General features: G+C 39.2%; 1 long non-coding RNA gene across 1 annotated transcript; it reads left to right on the forward strand.

Moving 5' to 3' along the window:
- Nucleotides 1-4427: 4427 nt before the first annotated feature.
- LOC120301900 lies at nt 4428-13885 on the forward strand. Its single transcript, XR_005555063.1, has 3 exons — nt 4428-4674; nt 10598-10703; nt 12168-13885. It is a non-coding gene; the product is annotated as an uncharacterized LOC120301900 (long non-coding RNA).
- Nucleotides 13886-16339: the final 2454 nt, after the last annotated feature.

The following is a 16339-nucleotide window of genomic DNA, read 5'->3' on the forward strand; positions in this document are numbered from 1 at the left end:
ATGTTGGGCCTTTAGTCTTATATACTCAGGTTGGGCTGAGATGTACAATAGGTTCTCTGGAGTTGACATGAGTTACACAATGAATTTTATCAATATCTTATAACTTCTGCCTAACAGAGCAATAGGACTTGGACTTATATACCGCTTCATAGTGCTTTACTACACTCTGTAGGCAGTTTACAGAGTCAGCATATTGCCCCTCCCCCCAAAAAATCTGGGTCCTCATTTCATCAACATCGGAAGGTTGGAAAGGTGAGTCAACCTTGAGCCACTCAGGATCAAACTCCTGCCGTTGGGCAGAGTCAGCCTGCAATATTGCATTCTAATCACTCCACCACCACGTTCTGTTTCTGTTCTTCTTGTGTTTTCTTATCCATTTGTTTGCTCTGCAATTCATTCCAGGTAGGATAAGAGAAAGCAAGAGATGACCTTTGCATACTGGTTAAGCTCATCTCCTTCTCTATTATCTCCACGTGTGGCCGATAACCATGTGGCACGGAGAGAGACAGCTCCTATGACAAGTGCATCAGAGGAACAACTCAAAGACAATTCCTCTGCGCCAGTATCCACAGGCACTCTTTCTCCTGTCTCAAAGCAAAAAGACCTTTCTATTGCAGGCAGACTATTACAGAAAGGAGATGAGATTTTGGTAGAACAGGAGGGTGTCAGCATCCATGCCCTCCAAACTTTCCTTTCCATCAGCAGGAAGCAACATCACTTTTTCCTCTCAGCCTGAGGGGAGGCACGTTCTGTAAGAGATGTGCAAATAGCATTACATGTGATCTCTTCCAGCAGGCAGCTGATGGTTCAATTTTGTTATCTGCAACTATCGTTCCTCTGCCTTACACTTAACACAAGACAGGACAGCACTGATCCCCTTAAGACCATTCTTGTTCATTCCTGCTTAACATATTAGAAGAGTATCTTAGTTTTTTCCGAAGTGCTAAGTTTAGAACAGGATATGAGTGTTGTTGTTGTTGTTTTCATAGGTGCACTGCTTTTAAGGAAGGCAAAAGTTTCTGCTTAGGGAATAAGGAGCCAGAGTTTGGTTAATATCTCTGGGCTAAAATTAGAATTTGCCTTTAGATCAAGTCCACATCTTTACTTGTGTCTCCAACCACCTTGCTATGATGACTGTACTAGGCTGTTGAGTCCAGTGGTCAAATCAGTGGTTGCAGATCGATCAAGGAGTCAGTTGCCTAAACAACCCTTTACAACTATGTGAATTTATCATTTCAAGTCTTTTAGTGCTGTCATTGACCAACCAGCTACTTGCAGTGGCTGGATACAGCCAGTTTGCACCACTTTGGCAGAACCAGTAGATAATTTTTGTTGCCCAAGCCCAGAATGAACTTCCAGAAGTGGCATCCACACAGAGAACCGATTGTTCACATATTTGAATCCCACCACTGGCTACCTGGTAAAGGTTTTCCACTTGGTCACCCCACTCTGATGTTTTGTAAGGCACTTCCCACCTTGCCAAACTGCCTGCCAGTCTCTCTGAAAACCCAGCAGCTTCCTCTAGCAAGGTGTTACTGTGGGGGGTGGGTGGGGAAATGCCTCTTAGAAGGACAGCTCTTTAAGTCAATACTAAAGAACATTCCTAGCAAATTGTGGCTCTGCTGATTAGGAAAGGCTCGTTTCCAGAAGAAACCGAGTTTACCAAGCCACTGTGCTGGCTGTCATGATGTCATAGGAATCTTCACAATCATAGATAGGAAAGCTACATCTTGCTAGAGGGGCAAGCTGCTGGTTAGAAGAAGCAAACTTTGATAATTGCCTGGCTCAGCCTAAAAGCCCCCACAACTCCTCAGTAATATTCCTCAAGGCCAAATTAGGAAATGCTCTCTAGCCGGCTTGACAAATATCTTGCTGAATATGGGTCATCCCGGTTTCTCCCTGCCTTTTGTTCGGTTCAATTGCCCCTGGTAGGCTAACTCGATTCATGCTCCATTTCTTTGATAGGCACTGGCCTGAGAGTCTCAGTTTCAGAGGCTGAAGTTAATTTTCTTATACAGCTGGCAATGTTCTCTCCTTGGAAATCCTGCCTTTTATGCCATTTCTCTTCTAATGATTTAAGCTACAAAGAGAGGTGATGTATTCTCTTTGATTGCCTTTCCCAAGACTCAGTCAAAATGATCTCACAAACCATCTAACGAATTCCAGAGGCATCCGGTCAGGTCCAGACCTGATTTCAGGCAGCGCAATGACCCTATGCAGATGAGGATGAAACCACTATTTACTTTCTTATTAGTTAATAACCTTATGCCTTTGTATGCAACTCTTTTTATCTCTCGTTTTTGTTCTAAGATGTTTTTGATTAATAGAGTCCCCTCACTTATAAATTAACATATTACAGAAAAACACTTCAGGTTAGTAGTACATAGTTGAAAATGTCAGGTGGTGCCTTAAATTTGAAAATATTCTAACCTTCAATCCAATATTTCGTAATAGCTGCCCATTATGCGAAGCTCCCTATATGAACTCCAACATGCTGAATAAAATCACTTTTGGCCACATTGTATGCAATTTATGAGGGTTGTAGTCCAAAATTGATCATGTCTGAAAAGTTATCCTTTTCAAATGGCATCAAAATAAATACAAACTATGCATAAGTATTGGCTATCTAAGACATAACATTCCTAGAATTAAACCTTTTAAAAGTAATTAAAAGTTCTAACAAAAGAGATAAAAGAAAAGGAAGACACAGAGTACTATATAACATGGAACAAGTGGTATGACTGGTTGGAGACTAGAAATAATAGAGAATAAATATGGAAAGATCAAAAGTGAAAATATGTGTATAATAATGTATAATAATAATAATATGAATTATTCTTAGTAAGAAGCAGAATATGAAGAAAGAAAAATGTAAATAAGAAACAATGGGGCAATAAGGACAAATATTCTAAAGAAGAATAAGGGGGGAAATGTAAATAATAGAAGATTACCGTTACGTAATCGCTGTTAAAAAAAGGGGGAGGAGTATATACTGTGTGTGTATGTGTGTTGTTTTGTTTTGTTTTGTTGGTTAAAAAAAGTAATTAAAAGTTCAATTTAATGTTGAGCTCTTAATTTTCTTCTGTAGCCATAATAGATACTTTAATTAATGAACTGATTATTATAAATGCTTAATTTGGGGCCCTCCTCTTTACTGATACTGCTTAACAAGTAGAAAACTCCATTTTAAAAAATGAATGTTGTTTTTAAGTGGGGAGGATTTTATTAATTTCATCTGAGTTCTGACTGAACTCTTTTAAGATCTAAATTTTTTTCCCTTATACTGTAGTCAGGTTAAGGTACTTGTACGCTTTCTTCATAGTATCTATAACCATGTGATGTGGTTGAACTGAAATCACCTGTCTGAGATGGTATAAGTTCTCCTGCTTGATCAGGGGGCTGGACTAGAAGACCTCCAAGGTCCCTTCCAGCTCTATTCTATTCTATTCTATTCTATTCTATTCTATTCTATTCTATTCTATTCTATTCTATTCTATTCTATTCTTTCATTGGAATGGCTTTGTCAGGTATGTGCAGTCATCAATAACACTTTCCAGCAAGGGGAGACTGTGATTTGAATAAAGGCACAGTGTCAAAACTTAGAAGATAGACTTAGGAGAGTTGATGTGTAGCATACATATTACATCTGTATCTGTTTTCTAAGCAGGCTGAGATTTGCCAGTGATCTCTGGCACAATTAGACTACCTGAGAGATTCAAGGGGAGAGGTCTCCATTCTGACATCTGTCAACACCAGGAAAATCAGGAGACTCAGGCAGTTCAAAAGTATAAAGATTTATTGTAAGCTTAAGCTCTCTACAAGAATCTGAACTACTAACAGTCAAGGGAAATTAGCAGGAATTAAGAATAGAAAGGAATTCAAAGTTGGCTGGATTTAGATCTCTTGTGGGCACAAAAGGACTCTTGGCTACTGAGGCTTTTGACTCCCTGAGGCTCAGCCTGGTCATCTCCTACAATGTCAACTCATTTCATCCACAATTAGCCCCCAATGAAATACTGTTGATCAGCAGACTAATAATTCTAATGACAACCTTGAGGGAACTTATATGCAGTTGGCACCATTACCTCAGCAGGCCTTCAGGGTCATGGAAAGTTCCCCGGGAAACACCCAATATTCCTAAGATGCCACCCAATGTCCTTGGGAGGTTTCCAAGGGAGGCGGTTTGCTATTTCTGAGCTTCTTTGTCTTATCTAGAGTCTGCCAGCATGTCTGGGTGGAGCATGCCATCTCTTCCAGGTGATTAAGTAAACAACTTAGCAAACATATAAATATGAATGTCAAAGAGTGTTCAGAGTTCCCTTCCTCTTGAAGGGGTCCATCTTTATTCAGCTGAATAAATGCGTAAAGCTTGTCAAAACAAACACCAGGACTCTGTCTTCATTTCTACCAAGCCACACCTGAAACCAGCATTACAACACAGTCTGCTAAATGAAATGAAGAACTTAAAGAGAAATAGGTAGAAGACAGGGAAAGGGTAACAAAGAACTTGTTGGAGATTTCATGGTATGGGAATATGGATGATGAAGTGAAATAAATTAATGAGTGAGGAAGAAGGAAGCAGAATTGTGCAGAAAAGCAAAAGGAAGCACTTGAAATTCAGGAATAAGGAAAATGTGGAAAAAAGAAGTTGCCATTTTCACATGGTTTTCTAAGGTATTTGAAATTTAATGTGTGATGATATTGTTATAATTGAATTATAACACTATTTACAATGGGTATCTAGCACTCACAGTACTTTATTCTGGATACAGTATTTTCCGGCGTATAAGATGACCGGGCATATAAGACAACCCCCTACTTCGGAGCTGATTTGAATGCTTTAGAAAGTCGTCTTATACGCCGGAAAATACGGTAATTGGTGTGCAGTAATATTTAACATTTTGGTATTCAAGTTGCAATTTTGGATCATTAGTGATTTTTTTTTATTGAGACCTAATAAAACTGAAACAGGAAAAACCCAATAAAATTTTTATTTTAAAAAAACAGAGTAACTTTTCTCATCTATCAAACCCATTCAATTTTTGTTCAAAATTTGTTTTCAGATTCAAATGTTAAACTGTAAATTCAAAAGGTTTTTTAAAAACTTTTATTAACTGACTGTGAAAAGCCAGCAGAAAGATAATGAACAGTGCATAAAGTTATGTAGATAGAAATATTTTTTTAAGCCTTTGCCGTTAATAATTGCTTTATTCTTAACTCAGATACTCAACCAGCCACATGCTTAAAAAGCTAGTCAGAAGTCTCTCTGCTGGTGGTCTGGAAAGCTCCAGCTTGAGATGAACTCCCTTTCCACATCATTTAGCGGACAAAGAAAATAATATTTGAGAGGAAAAGAAATCAGTGCTCGGGAAGAAATATTTATCCATTAGATCTCCACCTGGTGAGAACTGAGGCTAAACTCCCCAAGAGCTAAACAGATTATGTTCCGAAAAAAAAACAACTGGTTCCCACTCATGAATTCCCACTGATATTCTGCTGGGATGCTTCTAAAGGAAAAGATGAGGTGGATTTGGATGGCTGTTATTCAGACATAATATTCACGCATCTTCAATAGCACAGATGATGCACTGATTTAAAATACACATTCATGCCTTTCAGATTTATACGGAAACAGTTTTGAGGTCTCAAATGTCTGTAATTCTCAAGGACATTCCTTACAATCTCTTAGAAATGATGGGGCCATCCATCTGATTTGCCCTTATGCAAATAGGTTTCTTGGGGGAAATGTTACAGGGACAACCAACACAATAAACCTCTGTCATATTTCAGTTTTTGTTCTCATCACTGAAACAATAATTGATGTAGACTTTTGCTAGGGTACATTTTCCCTCCTCCTTCATTGCTTGGGTACCTATAGTGTTATTGGGATATATGATCAGCTTTTAAATTGGGAAGGGGCTCACAGATGAAAATAAGATGAATTTATAATTACTCATTGAACATACTTATGGCAGGGACAGAAGGAGGGGAGCGAGGGAGATTCAATCATCAATTTCCTAGTGTCATGCCTCTGTTCTGCATGGTTTTTATTTTTATTTTTTTTAATAATATTTTATTAATTCTCTCATTTTACAATTGAGTATTTAAAAAGCAACATGATGACTGGGTTATTCAATAGTGCAATAGCATACATAAGTCTCTAGTATAAATATCATGTTACAACATCAGATATTTCCTCTCCTTTTCCCTTAATATCTACTATCTCATATTGGGCTAATACAGTTCTTATTATTATCAACTAAATAAAAACATCTTTGTTACAATTATCAATATTTTTTAGCTTATACATATCTTAATTGTGTTTGCATTTGATCCTTATATACAATCAATGTCCTGTTATTGCTTTTTTCCCCAAGCTTTAATTTCCCATCAATATTCAAATTAACATATGTTATTTATAATTTCCAAGTATTTTATATTTAGGTGACCAAAGTTTCCCTTATCTCAAGTACTTCCTTTTTCCCTTTTCATAACAAAGTCTAATATTCTAAATACACATCTTATCTATTTGATTATAGTCTTATTCTGTTTTCTAAATGTTATCTATTTTTCACCATATTAAACCATCTAATAAATAATACAGTATCCCCTCTAATAAGTTGAAACCATTCTAGGTGTTGCCTGGGTTAACCAATAATTCAGTAATATACATTTATTTTTTTTAGTTTAGGTCTAATATTGGAAGCTCAAATACTCCCTCTTTTTTTCTGGTAATATCTGTTATCTCATATTGGGCAAATAGAATTATTATTTTCAACTAAGTAAAAACATTCTTATTACATTTATCAATACTTTTTAGCCTATGCACACTGGTATTTATGATTTCCAAATATTTTATGATAGGTGACCAAAGTTTCCCTTATCTCAACTTCTCCCTTTTTCCCTTTTCATACCAAAATCTAATAGTCTTGTTACACATCTTATCTATTCAGTTATAATATTACTCTATTTTCTAAAAGTTATCTATTTCCACCATATTCAACCCTCTAATTAGTAATATAATATCCCCTCTAATAAATCAAAGCCATTATTTTCTTCAGCCTTACTCTGGCTTTCTTCCTTTGCTAGCTAACCTTTCATGTCAGTGCCTTTGAATCATCAAATAGTTCTCCCTCTATTATTATATATATTATTTGGAATAAGAAAGACCATTTGGTTGGGTTTTTTTTTTTTGGAAGAATGAGCCCATTTGTATTAGTTAAATTGCCTCCCTATTATTCCAATTTCCCGCAATTGTCCTGATACGTTCCATTCAGTCTGTTCTTCCTTTTCCTCAAATTTCTTCTGATTTTTGTAAAAAGTTTTTCCAGTTTCAATGTTGTCACTCCCTTTTCTGATTTTTCCATTGGCTTGGTCTGTTGAAAGGATGGTTTTGTGTATTGATTTCAACATGGAAAGGATTTTTTTCCTGGTCTTCATCCATATTCTCTTGATAGTATGTTAAATTAAAGACTTTAGAATCAAATGTTAAAAATAGTTTTTTGTCTTTTGTAATTGGGCATGGGACATCTGTTTCACATTTTATAAGTGGTCTTTATAGTAGAAATTATTTTTCAAGTAAGAGTTTATAGTTCAAGGTGTTCCATCATCTCATATAATAACATATGTTTCTCATGTAAAGAAATAGGAAAGCAATTCCCCAAGTATAGCTCTGAAAGTCAGTTACATTCATAGTTCAAGCAGGCCAGATATGCTGCCCAGAAGTCCCTTCTTTACAGCTGGGTTTTTCACAGGTGGTAACTGTCAAGGTCAAAGAAATTTTATCTGAAGTCTGGGCTTCAAGCCAAGTCTCTTTTAGGCAATAACAAATTGTAATATCATACTTTGCCACAAGATGTCACCAATGCCATTTTAAGCTTTTTAAGTCCAAAATTTTAAGTCCAAACTTTTTAAGTCCAAGTCTTATTTTTTAAAAAAAATAAAAAACAAATGCATCCAATGAGAAAAGGAACACTTTTAGTCCCCAAGTTTCAAAAGAATATACATCCAATTAGAATAAAATTGTTCTTATATTGCTATGCTTCCCCTGGGTAGTTAGTCGCCACTTTTCTTAGAGGCTGGGGTAAAAATTCCCTTCCCTCTATCCTCACAGGGGAAAAATCCTTTGGGCAGTTTTTACAGGAAAAAATATTTAAAATCTTAAAGAGAGGGTCAGGTCTTACCCAGTTTCATCTACATTGCTTTAAAGTTGCTGGGTGGTGCTTTTGACTTCAGCTATCAGCAGCTTAGTGACTGGCCATAGTGGTATGGCCAGTCTTTCCCCCACAGTTTGGAGGGCTTCCTCGGATCAAATGGAAGGGCTGCCTCCCTCCCGCAATCAAACGGGGGTCCCCTCCTTGCTCATCATCCCTACAGGGCAACTTCCGACCCTTTCCAGGGTCCCCTAGCAGAACAAATTCAAACGCGAAAGACGGAGCTCATCTTCTGCGTCCGCAGCTGCACGATGGTATAGCCAGAAGTCCGTGCATGGTTTTTATTTTGTGTTACATGTTCCCAGTCATTATGGTCGATGATTAAAGTTATGTTTAAACAGGCCATTAAGGCAGGCCATGGTTTGGTGCAATAGATATATGAATTGAATCAGAAGCTCATATACTTGTGCACAAAATTGTGTTACATCTTTCTGTGAAATCTTCTAAGTACCTTAGCATGAAACTTAGTAAGGGAATTTAATTCCTAAAGCTGGGGATGTTTCCTACACCCCCGGGATACTTTTAAAAAACAAAGAGGCAGTAAATACCGTAAATCCATCTTCACCAGAACTAGTGTCTTCCAGAAATATTGGAACTACAACCCCCAGAAGCCCCATCCTGCATAGCTAAAGATGTACTGAGAAGTTACAACAGGGGTGTCAAACTGCCGGCCCATGGGCCAGACATGTCATCCAGAAGCCGCACCCACCCCATTTCCAGCAATGGCAAAACCATCCCAATACGTTGTGCGATGTCACGTGATGTCACAAGTGTGACATGTCTGAGTTACAACATCTGGAGACATGCTATTGTTACTTAATAGTTTTCATTGTGTTTGTTTGCATTTACTGCTCAGAGATTTCAAGCTGTTGTGCTTTTAGTATCATTTTCAGTGGAGCCTGCAGAATTTTTGTCTGAATACAAGGCATAGAATATCATCATCACTATTTTTAAGGTTTTGGTTACTCCTGGTCCAATGTCTGAATCCTTCACCCAGTAAAGCAGAGAGTTAACTCTATCCCTGATGCTGATCCTAAATCTAACACTAATCCTTATCTTAGACTGATTCCTCCCCAAGCAGACTACCTGTGAGTATGTAAAGCAAAATGAGTTAAGATTGTAGGAATGTAAGCTACTTAATGCCTTGGATCTTTGGTTGCAAGAATTCTCTTCTTCACCCAAACATTTCTGTAGTTTTGTCATCAAATATGATCCCATTCCATATCTAAGCACCATCGCTGATATGAACAATCCAAGCCGTGTTGCAGCTTCCAGTTCTGCATGCATTCCCAAGACTGGAAGAATGTATCTAAACAAAGTCATGGTGAAAATTTGCAACTTGAAAGAGTTTCAATAAACCCAGCCAGCTTTCTATCCCTTTTTTAATTTCTGGAAAGTAGATGACAACAGTGAAGGTAAAAGCTTATATCAGTCCTCAGCATCATAAGGAGCCATCACACTACCTAAAGCATAGATGACTGCTAGGGTCCACAACTTAAGTGGTAGAACTGGGGAAGATGATGGTGTCATGGTTCTGACAGACAGAGACAAATAAAGCAGAAGTCTGAAGCTTGGAAATTCCACAAAAAATATCTTTATTGATACAAAGTATCGGCACATCAAAAGTGAAACCAAGTCTGAATAGACACATAACAATCCCCAATACAAAGTTAAGAAATCCCCTCCCCCTAAAGCTATGCAAGCTACTACGTTCCCCAATACATCTTCTTGGTGGGCTTTTCACGAAACGCCCAGCCTGAAGTCCCAGGAACAGTCGATGACCTTGGTTCCCACGGGAGAAAATCTGTTTAGTCCAGCGAAGCACCTGGCAAACCCCCCTCCTTCTGTGTTATGAGTCAATCAAAATGAGTAGGGAAAATGGCTGCAGCCATGCTCATTTTCAAAGTTGACAGATGGATTGCCAACAAGCAGAAATAGAAACATGAAATCAGGTATACTCAAGGCTTGGAAAACTGCCACCTAAGATGACATTTTAAACTTAGGAAAAAACATTTTGGTAGACTTTGTCTGGGATCAGAAGATAAGCCTGGCTGGGCCTGGAAGTTGGCAGGTCCCTGCTTTGGAGATCTCACACAGAGCCTGCCCCTTGAATTTAGGACATGATCCGAGTTAAAAGAGTAACTCTCTCTAGGTTTATATCTTGAACAGAACCCCCAACTGTTTTTTTTTTAAAAAATGCTTTTTGTTTTCTGGTTTTGTTTGTTTACTTTGAGATGCTAGTAGATTTCTCCCCTCTCTCCTGCCAATGTATCATTGATGAAGAAATTTAGCAAACTTTCCAGCCCTATAGAGGTTGTGCTATATGGATGACTTTGAATTGAAAGGAATATTAAGTCCTGACTCACTTGCCTGTCCCTTTTCAGAGCGGCAATTGATGATGACCTAGATGGGAAGGGAAAGAATGGCAAGGAGCCAGCAATCTCAACTCCGAAACCATCCACCCCTGAACTGTGTGCTGAGGAGTAGACTGTGAGGGCAACGTTTCTTAGGCCATCATACTTTCCTCTCATCTAAAGGCCAATCTTTTTCTATATGTACAAGGGGGGCAGTAGGGTAGTGTTTCTCAACCTTGGCAACTTTAAGATAGGTGGACTTCAACTCCCACAATCCCCCAGCCATCCATGCTTCACCAGGGCATCTCAATCTGTGGATGAAAAGAACCTCTCCCTCAGGAGGCAGTCTGGGTGTGGGGCATGAGGCCCTGTTCACAAGGGGTGTTTCCAACCATTTCCTAAGGCTCAGCCATAAAATCTATTTGGTTGACAGCCAAAGAGGGCATTTTTTGAGATAGAGCCCAAGCTGAGACATTCCCTCCCAAGGAAATGCATCAAACCTCAAATATCTATGGAGCAGATTCTCAATCATCCAGGTCCTGGTTGCCCCAAAAGGTGCTTTTTCCAAAAGGCACAAGAAATACATATACAAACACATGGCACAACACTGGATAACCAACTCATCAGGGCAAGATTCAGCAGTCCATCTGGATCTGAAAGACAAAGTTCACTCTTTGAAGACAGCATAGTTCATATTCTGGACAGAGAGGTCCAGAGGGGTCTGAAAGAGGAGTCAAATAGGCTATCTATATTAAAATTGAACAGCCCTCCCTCAACAGAGTGGGAGGGACACAACACCACTGATCTCCTGTCTACAACCCAGTCCTTTCAGCAGTCCCAAGAAGGTACCACACCTGTTTATGCTCTCATTCAGGTGACTCTGAAGATACAGATAAACCACTGAGTGGCCTCAGGACTCTCAGAAAGCTAAGAACCAACCCTTAGAGCAGGGGTCTTCAAACTTGGCCCTTTTATGACTTGTGGACTTCAACTCCCAGGATTCCTCAGCCAGCATGCCTGGGAGTTGGTCCACAAGTCATAAAAGGGCCAAGTTTGAAGACCCTGCCTTAGAGTGTTAAGGACCTGATGACTGCAAAGAATATAAGACCTTCTATTCCCCACCGTTAGTTAGAACTAAGGAAGATTTTTGGATGAGAAGCAAAATGTTTTTTAAAAAACCAAGAAAGTCCAGTTTCCTTTTGGAAAAAGCAGTTTTGGGTGAAGCCTCAAATCTTTCAGTAGTAAAATAGAAATTCAAAAGTCATATATATTAGATTGCTTTCTTGAGAAGTGTTACTAAGTCCCTGATAGTTGACAATCTGCTGTTGTTTGGTATAATTTGTTATTCCTCCAACAGGCTTTCATTTAAAATGATCCCAGTGCTGCTGTTTTTTTTTTTTTTTAGTGTGATCTGGGTTTATTGCACTTTAATTGCTAATGTTATGTTAGCCATGAAAAAAAAATGTCCTGGGCTTACACATAACACTAGGGTACAATTTGTTTTGCCTGGGTGTCTGCGTGTGTGCATGGGCATGTTATTTGAACATCTGAATCCATTCCAGATAATAAATCATTCTTTTTTTTTTTTTGGCAACTATAGGTTGGTTTATGGATCCAGAAGAGAAAATAAATCAAGAATCGACTGCAAGACTGACAATGACTTAGCAGGATTAAAACAAGTCCTTGCATAGAATTATGTGCACGGAGTTTAACATGGCTTATAGCTATTTATATAATTAAATAATAACCATATAATTTGCTTTAGCAGATCAGAGAAGCATTCTAATGTTTAGATTAATACTCAGAATAAAGATGTCCTTCTGTGTGAGGATATGACACGAATATCCGTGTTCAGAGATCCAAGTTCTGGTAACAGCTGCTGCTGGATAAACTGTCCAGATGTGGACAAGCTTTCAAATTTTTGCTCAATACCAAGGAGATAATGTCTGATCATTCTCTGCATAAAAAGACTTTGCAAATGCTCCTGTCATTCAAAGTTGCACAAAGAAAATATAATTTGTGAGTATTTGTTTGCAGCCCAGGCAGATGGAGGGACAGCAGGTAGATAAATACAGCTATTCTCTCCCATGAATGCCTTCAAAAGAAAGGTCACAGATAAGGCAGTAAGTAAAGTGAATGGAGATTAGGAAGAACATCTGTTTATTTAGGATAGTGAGGGGGGGAAATATTCATTTCTTTTCAAATAGATTTCAGTTTGCTGTCTTATCAATAGGCATCTGCCTGCTTCTGAATCTTGAGCAATCCTGAGTATTAATCTTTTCACTGGTTTAAAAAAAAACACGCAGAGATGGGAAAGAACTGTACCAATGTTCTCCAGGGATACCTTGTCTCTGTTTCTGTAATTTGCGGGATAAGCATGCATCTTATGATAGTTGCCCAGAGTCCCTGCTGTGAGATGGATGGCTCTATAACTCGAATAAATACATACATTTCAGATAACAGGGTTCAGGAGAAGAGCCTTTCCTGCTGTGGCCCCCGCCTTTTGGAATATTTTCCCCTCCGAGATGAGGTCAGCCCCCGCACTCCTGGCTTTTCTGAAAAGCCTTAAAACCTGGCTCTGCTTTAATTATTTAATTACTATTTAACAAATAATAAACAGCTATGTACACATTAGGCACTGACCAACTGAATGTTTAGTATTGAAAAATGGAAAGCTATATACAAATTGTGCTGCTGAGTGTTCCTTTCTCCCTATTTCCTAATACAGATGGAAAAAGAAGTAAAATGAATCTATTGTGGCATGGCTGGTTGGGGAATTCTGGGAGTTGAAATCCACACGTTTTAAAGTTGCTCAGGTTGAGAAACACTGCATTATGGGTTTGATGGAAGTGTGCTACAGCAATCCACCCAAATGAACCATTGTTGCAGCACCTTTAGGCATTAGTGAATCAGGCCTATCGGCATCTACAGGGGGAAAGAATGGGAAGCAAATTGTGTAGAGACATGTTTTATGTACACACATTAGACATCGTAGTTCATCATATAAATGCATCACTTAACCACTGGCATGACATGTATATCATGTTGGCATTATTGTGGTTTGTAATGAACATCTAGCATCTCTCATTCTATACGGTGTTTAAAACTTTGCTTAGAGAAGTAAGTAAACAGAGAGAGGGGGAAAATCATCTTTCAATTTTGTGGTGGTGGTATTCTGTTTCAAATATATGTAATATTACGTATATTTATGAGCTGTGCCTAATGGGGCGAGCTCCCATTCCTTGCCCCAGCTCCTGCCCACCTAGCAGTTTGAAAGCATGCAAATGCGTGTAGATTAATAGGTACCACTTCAGTGGGAAGGTCACAGTGTTCCATGCACCTTTTTTACAATGAAAAGGAGGACACAAATAAATTAAAGAAAAAAATATTGTAAATAAAAGAAATATTTTATTCATTGAAACAATAATACAGAATACACTATAATATGATAAATGCATAATAAAAACATTTGTAACAATAACATTTTATATTATAATTATGCTTACATGCTGCGCCCCCGCCCACAGCCGACCCGCCAGCACTGCTGCTCCGCAAGGTCCCGTGGCTCCCAAAGCACCAGCTGTGCCGGCTCCAGCCCGGGGGGCAGCCCGCCATCAACACACCACACCTGCAGCCGCCCCGCCAGCACCACCTCCCACCCTGTGCAGCCCCGTGGCTCCCACAGCACGGGGGGCACGGGGGGCAGCCGGCCACTGCCGCCTCTCACACTCCCGCCCATAGCAGCCCCGCCGCCCCTGCCTCTTGCGCCTGCAGCCATTATTGCTCTAGCAGGGCCGAAGATCAAGAGAAAGTTACTGTGGCATCACCGCTCCAGTCTCCTCCATGTATCTTTGGGACTAACTAGGAGATGGTGTAGTTGGGTAGCAGGGAGGGGTGCAAAGTTCCTGCCAATTCGCCTTCGCTGCAGACAACTTACATATGCAAAGTTTGCTGGCCAGGTGTTTTGGTGTGCTCAGCAGCAATTCCTATTCGCTTTCAAAAGCCAATAGGGGAAGTAGCACAGCTCATGCAAAAGTTGAAAAAAAACCATCAAAAAAAGGTGCCGGAACGCCGTTCTGAGTGTTCTATGAGAGAGAAAAAAAGCCCTGCAGATTAGTCTTCAAATATCAAAAAGGAGGACATGTAGGAGGACACTTTTCGAGGGAGGACAGAACTCACAAAAGGAGGGCTGTCCTCCCTAAAGGAGGACGGTTGGTCACCTTACCTTTGTCATATAGCCATGCTGGGCACATGACCAGGGAAATTGTCTTCAGACAACGCTGGGTCCCTCAGCCAAGAAACAGAGATGAGCACTGTTCCATAGAGTTTGATATGACTGACAGGGAAAACTTTACCTTTTTAATATTACATCGTTATTCTAAACAGTGTCGTTCTGATAAAGCATTGGAATGGAGCTGGCCAGCTCCACCTCTCTTAAACCCCTGTCTCTCAATCAATTGTGGGACCATCTTCTCTTTGTGTAAAGGAAAGCTCAAAGAGAGAGTTTGAGAGGCATCTCTCAGGGTTGGGAGAGCTACACCTCTTACTGTACACATGGAAAACTCTCATTAACTTTCACTGGATGTTTATCTGGTTGTGCAGTTGCACTGCTGGTTGACCTCCTCTACCTGACCTTATAGTACCTCCCATTTTCTTTCAGTATGTGGAAGGTGTATATTAGCCTGGAAAGGGCATGAATATATTAGACCTGTAAGAATCCTCTCTGATGTGATTCAAACTGGAGATCAGAGAATGTCAAGAAGGCATGATTTGATTTGAGTTTGCAATTCAAGGTTCAAGCACAGTTTATTTGATCTGAGCCACTTCAAGATTCAATTTGGGGGGGAAAAAAGTTCATCTATAGGCTATAATTGCGAGGCCTCAAAATGCCTGCAGCTGTTTCAACTTTGGGTAGAATGGAAATAAAAATAACAGAGAAAGTAGACTCTTAAAAGAGCATTAACCTTCCTAACTTCAGTTGATACCAGCAAATATTTAATAACGGTAAATGAGAGAAAAAAAATAGCAAAGCTACCTTCGATATATCCGATAAAGAGCCTAACTTATAGAAACTGCTTATTTCAACTTAAAATTTAAAAAAAAAAACTGTTTACAAGATAAACTCTTACTTTTTCATTTCTTTTGTCTGGATGGTATGCTAACACTGAAGAATGACTCCTGTTACTTTCCCTTTACTAGGGGAGGGAATTATATTGGCAAACTTGACTTCTCCTGGAAAAAACCCCTTCATAATTGGCAGGAATCAGAATTATGGCTTACTGACAATTGTTAATTAGTAGAAAGAGGCTGGCATGGAGACATACAATACCAAGAAGAGAAGCAGGCTAGGGGAAAAAAAACCTGGCATAGAATGGCAGCATTTGTAGCCTTGTCATACCCTATTCTTAAAAGCAGTAGCTGCTTAAGCCAACATATATGTTATCCTGGCAACCATACAATCATTGTTGAAAAACTTCAGCCTGTTGCAGCCATGCAAAATTTAGAAACAAAGTTTGACCCTGGAATGCCTACTGAATTAGTCAGGGTGCCAAGATCTGAATTGCATTTCCAGTTCTTCCTTGAAAAACTAATTTAGGAGCAAACACGTCACTAAACAGCACAAAGGCAACTTATCACCAGCCACTTTAAAGAGGCTGAATGTTGAGAAAGAGAATGAAGCCTGCAGCAGTCCCAAGTTTGTCACTCTCAACAACTCTGATTTTCAAGAATTTAATGATGTATAAACTGATTGACGTGAGTAGCTAGCCAATG

The sequence above is a fragment of the Crotalus tigris genome, unplaced genomic scaffold, assembly GCF_016545835.1.
Source record: "Crotalus tigris isolate CLP2741 ecotype Arizona unplaced genomic scaffold, ASM1654583v1 scf7180000024403.402700, whole genome shotgun sequence".
Classification (NCBI taxonomy): domain Eukaryota; kingdom Metazoa; phylum Chordata; class Lepidosauria; order Squamata; family Viperidae; genus Crotalus; species Crotalus tigris.